The sequence below is a fragment of the Mastomys coucha genome, unplaced genomic scaffold (assembly GCF_008632895.1).
Source record: "Mastomys coucha isolate ucsf_1 unplaced genomic scaffold, UCSF_Mcou_1 pScaffold23, whole genome shotgun sequence".
NCBI classification, from domain to species: Eukaryota; Metazoa; Chordata; class Mammalia; order Rodentia; family Muridae; genus Mastomys; species Mastomys coucha.
The window spans coordinates 105019801-105025436 of record NW_022196906.1 but is presented as its reverse complement, the minus strand read 5'-3'; the positions used below and the strand labels follow the sequence as shown (position 1 = coordinate 105025436).

General features: G+C 45.0%; 1 long non-coding RNA gene across 1 annotated transcript in view; it reads left to right on the top strand.

The window, feature by feature from the left end:
* Nucleotides 1-709, top strand: part of LOC116073203 — a 2957-nt gene extending 2248 nt beyond the window's left edge. Inside the window, exon 2 of the long non-coding RNA XR_004111718.1 lies at nucleotides 573-709. This is a non-coding gene — a long non-coding RNA (uncharacterized LOC116073203). The remainder of the gene's footprint in view (nucleotides 1-572) is intronic.
* Nucleotides 710-5636: the final 4927 nt, after the last annotated feature.

The window sequence follows — 5636 nt, the reverse complement described above, 5'->3', positions numbered from 1 at the left end:
GAGAGAGAGAGAGAGAGAGAGAGAGAGAGAGAGAACAAAATGTCTGGATTATAGAGGAAAGAGATTCTGGGGGTTCAGGGCAAAGGGCAGGGTACACCAGCTATATATACCCTGCTGTAAGAGATAAGGACATGCCTTGGCATGCTGGGAGGACGTGGAGACCAGGTCTGCTTTGGTATGTTAAATATGACCTCAGCTACTTGTCCTAGATCTGAATCCCAACACCGGCTGTGTCCAGTGTTTTTCTTTCTCTCTTTTGTCTGGACTCTTTCAGATATCTGTTCTCTCTTATCTACAATGAAAACCTTCTCCCCAAATCATGGCACAACCATTTCAGTGGTCTTTTTCTTGAGACCTCACATAGGTAAAGTCAGCATAGCAGAGCACACTTGTAATCCCAGCACTTTTGAAGTCAAGGCGCTAGAACCAGAAGTTCAAGGTTATCCTTGGCTATTTCATAAGTTTGAGGCCAACCTAAGCTACCTGATCTGCCTCAGAATAAAACTAAGAAAAGAAGGTGGAGGAGGAGGAAAAAACTTTCTTTTCACCTCAACTGTTTTCTTCAAATACAGTGTCTGAAGCAAGGACTTAGACTCAAGCAACGTATTAAAGAGGTGACCCAAAGTGCAGAAGAAGAATAACTGTTAATCCTGGGAGTCACAAAAAAATAAATAGATAAATAAATAAAAGAACCAAGTCCACAATTGAAGCAAGCTGTATTTGAATGCATTCTAGGCTGGCCAGCCTTCTGTCTCGATAAATGGGGGACGGGGTGTGGGAAGGGGGAGCAGCTGCCCCAGCTTCTTGAAGTTCTTTTTTATAGGGGAGATAAGGTGTTCACAAGGGGTGAGAAGGTTGCCAATTATTCGTTGTTAAATGGGTACAATGAAAAAGGGAGGAACAGAGGCAAGGATGTGTATCAAGTGAATGGGGTTACAAGCAGTCACAAAGGCATAGACACACATCAGTGAATGGGGTTACAAGCAGTCACAAAGGCATAGACACACATCAGTGAGTGGGGGTTACAAGCAGTCACAAAGGCATAGACACACATCAGAGAGTGGGGGTTACAAGCAGTCTGCATCTGACCAGGGACTTACTCTTGATTGCAAATCGAGACCTTAATTATCAGGGACTTGACACAGGACACACAGACTTATCTCTTAGCTAGATTTTAGCACCAAGCAAACTGTTTCAATTATAAACAGAACTCTCATCCTCCAAGGTATGGTTTCTGTGTTGGTCTTATTCCAACCTGTGAGGTATTTGCTCCAGCCTTGGTTTCATGTAACAAAAGAGAAAACTGAGACAGAAACATCAGAATGAAGATTAAAACAGAAACATTTATTTGGGGGTCTAGGGAGGTAGCTCAGTCAGTAAAGTGCTTGCCTTATAAGCTTGAATTTGACTCCCCCGGACCCACATAAAAAAGCCAGAAGTGGGGTTAAGGAGACAGCTAGCACTCGATGCTCTTACAGTGGACCTGGGTGCGGTTCTTAGTACCTGGACAGCAGTTTGTAATCACGTGTAACTCCAGTCCCAAGGGATCCAATGCCTTCTCGGGCACTGCAGGAATGTAGGCCGTATACATGCAAGCAAGGAAAACTAACACACACATACACACACACATATATATACACATATGTATACACATATACATATATACATATGTACATATACACATACACACATACATATGGCTAGGAGTGATGGTGATGGTGTACTTTCATAATCCCAGAACCTGAATATACATAGGATGATCCCTAGGAATGGGTAGACAGCTACTAGCCTGCTTGTTGAGCTCCAGGTTAACAAGAAACCCCACTTCAGTGACAGACAGACAGACAGACAGTTTCCTGAGGAACAGTGCCTGAAGTGTTCGTACACGTTTGCATACATGTGCCCCCATATGGGTGCTCCCACAAACATACATACACAAAATAACTAATTCTGGACACAGGAAGTTTGGACTGTCATTTGTCTATTGACTGACTTGAGATGTTTTTCAAGCTCAAAGAAGTTAAGCTGGCAGCTGTCATGTGGAGTCAGATGAGTCAGGTCAATAAAAAATGCAACCCATTGCTGTTTGGTTTCTCCAGCAACAAGCCGATGATGTAATGTCTGAGTCGGCCTTTCTAGTCCTCGTGGCTGTTGTTAGTTGATGGGAAGAGTGAGTGTATCGATTCCGCTTCAAGTCCAGAAGGTTCCTTTTCAGATGCCAGGATCAGCCCTGAGATCTTTCCCTGCATTATAAAAATGCTGAGTTGCCACTTTCCGTTTTCCGTATTCATATCGTCATAGATTCTTTTCCAATGTCTTACTCAGCAGGAAGCAAGCCCTTACCATGCTCATTTCTCTTTCATGAAGCGCTACAACAGGAATCGTGGATTCAGCAAGTGGAGACGAAAACCATGTTAATAATGTATGTGAAGTACAACTGATGGGCACTCTCGGTAACTTCTCTGAGTTTGCTGGTGCAAAGAGACATGGCCACTGCACCCCTTCCGCTGGGGGTGAAAGGACTGGAGGCAAATCAAGTTTGGGGCCGCAAAGTGTTTCTTGAGCATTCTCAGGCAGAATAATAAGAATGATTATAACTTTTAGGGTCCCCCTCCCTTCTTCCAGCCACTATCTCTTAAAGGGCCCAGCCTTGAGTCAGGCACTTTGAAATCTGCATGCTAATAATTTCCTCTAAGTGATTGTCTGAGAATTTACCTGTTGTGTGACACTATTTCTTCGGAGTGTGCCTACTCACCCCGGGTAGGGAACTGAAGACAGAACAGCGTTATGGGCATCACTCAAGTCTAACGTGGTGAGTGAGCTTTCTTGGGATCACTTACAGGAAAAAGATATGGGTGAAGGGTCACTTACAGGAGCAACACTGACTGAAAGACAGCGCATCACCAAAGTCCACCTCAGCATGGGTGACAGCTCATGGAAGCCGGGAACCTGGAGCTCACTGCACAGCCTGCAGGCAGCTCGGCAGGTTGGAGAGTGTCTCCCCACCCCCCGCCCCCCCATAGCTCAGGTGATCTGGGCCTCTTCCAGGAAGCTGGGCTGGTCTCTCCCTTAGAACTCAGGTTTTCAGGACTGCAAACTCAGCTGACAAGAACCCTACCTGCTCAGCCATCCTGTAGTCCCAAAGCAATTCATGGTTCATCTTAAAGAAAAAGAATTTTTTAAAGGATTTATTTATTGTATGTATGTGTATATACAGTCACTATCTTCAGGCACACCAGAAGAAGGCATCAGATCCCATTACAGACTATTGGGAGCAGCTGTGTGGTTGCTGGGAATTGAACTCAGGACCTCGGGAAGAGCAGTCAGGGCTCTTAGCTGCTGAGCCATCTCTCCAGCACCCCCAAAATGTTTAATTCACTTTACATCCTGATTTGAGCCCCCCATCCTCCCAGTCCCTCCCTCCCAACCCTCCCCCACTCCCCCATCTTTCCAGTCCCACCCTCCCAACCCCTCTCCCCACTCTCCCTTCCTCCTCAGAAAAGAGGTTCCCCCTCCATGGGTACCAACAGACTTTACAGTTTTATTTGTGTCTTGTTATATCTTGGAATGATTTTGTTGCAAATGTTATAAAATTTCTCATTTTGTTTCTGTTAATGAAACATATAAATACATTTCTGGAAAAGCTTTGGCTGTGTCCTGAACTCTTCAGAAATATGGATTAAAATAGTTTTCACTTCTCATTTCAAGTTACCCAGACTCATTGCAATGTCTAAGTTTGGTGGGGAGGTGTTTGTCTTGTCTTTTTCTCTTTTCTCCCCACCCCCACTCCCTTGTCTCTTCTCTTTCTGTCTCTTGTGTTATGTACCAGTGTGTGAATTGGTATATATGTATTTTTGTGTATATGTATACACTATCTTCCTCTATTTTACCTCTCTTATTTTTTAGTATTTATTTGTGTGGGTGAACATGCAGAGTCAAAAGACAACTTCTGGGAATTTGTTCTCTCCACGTATTGTGTGAGTACTAGGGATCAAACTTAGGTCATCAGGCTTGGTAGCATGCACCCTTACCTGCTGAACCATCTGGCTGCCCTCAATTTAATTCTTTTAAAATGTCCATTTTTCTTTGTGTGTGTGTGTGTGTGTGTGTGTGTGTGTGTGTGTGTGTGTGTGTGTGTTTGCCAAGTATGTGTGGAACTCATGGGAGCCAGAAAACAGCACTGGATCCCTTGGGGCTGGAGATACAGGCAACTGTGAGTTCATTGGATGTGAGTGCTGTGAACTGAACTGTGGTCCATAGGAAGAGCAGCAAGCACGGTTAAAACTGAGCCATCTCTCCGGCCCCTGTCCCTCCAACCTCAGTTTTTGAGAAAGTGCCTTTCACTGAACCTGGATCTCACTTATTTGGCTGGATGAGCCAGCCAGCAATTCCCCCAGTGCTGGAACTACGGCTATGCCCAGCTTCTTACACGGGCTCTGGGACCCCAAACTCAGGTCCTCATGTTTGAACAGTGAACACTTTCCTGTCTGAGCCATCTTCCTGGGCCCATGGCTGCTGTTTTAAAGCATCTGGAGAGTTCCTGCCATTATTACCGGGTCATAAACCTAGACTCAAACACAAGGCAAGTGGTGCAACCAGATTTAATTTTTGCCACCAAGGACATGGAAAAATAAAACAAGGGAAGTGAAGTATCTCCAGTAAAAATAATTTCTCTGTCTCTGTTGGCAAAATGAAAATGTGTACATGCCACACAAGCAAGACTTTACCTGAAGGAGGAGGAGGATGTGCAAGAGGGAAAAGAAGGGGGAGAGGGGGGAGAGGAAGAAGGAAGGAGGAAGAAAGGAGGGGATAGGGGAAAGAGGAAGAAGGGGAGGGGCGAAAAAGAGAGGAGGGGGAGGAGGAGGAAGAGGAGGAGGAGGAAGAGAAGGAGGAGGAAGAAGAGGAGGAGAAGGAGAAGAAGAAGGAGAAGAAGAAGAAGAAGAAGAAGAAGAAGAAGAAGAAGAAGAAGAAGAAGAAGAAGAAGAGGAGGAGGAGGAGGAGGAGGAGGAGGAGGCAGAGGAAGAAGAGGAGGCAGAGGAGGCAGAGGAGGAGGAGGAGGAGGAGGAAGAGGAAGAAGAAGAAGAAGAAGAAGAAGAAGAAGAAGAAGAAGAAGAAGAAGAAGAAGAAGAAGAAGAAGAAGAAGAAGAAGAAGAAGGAGAAGAAGAAGAAGAAAACTAAGAACAAAACTCAAAACTGCCCATCTTTAGACTAAGGTCCACTCTTAGGTTGCTCTGCCTGTGTGCTGACTGTTTGCCAGCTCCCTCCAGCTGTTTCTAAGTGTGAAAGACCTCTGTCGCGGTGTGAGGAGAAAGGCCCACATAAGCTCATATATTTAAATGTTTGGCACCCAGTTGGTGAACTATTTAAGAAGGACTAGGAGGTATGGCCTTGTTGAAAGAGGTATGTCGATCGGGGCAGTGGTGGCACACGCCTTTAATCCCAGCACTTGGGAGGCAGAGGCAGGCAGATTTCTGAGTTCGAGGCCAGCCTGGTCTACAGAGTGAGTTCCAGGACAGCCAGGGCTATACAGAGAAATCCTGTCTCAAAAAACAAAACAAACAAAAACAAAAACAAAAACAAAACAAAACAAAAAAAAAAGAGGTATGTCACTGGGGTAGACTTGGAAGTTTCAAAAA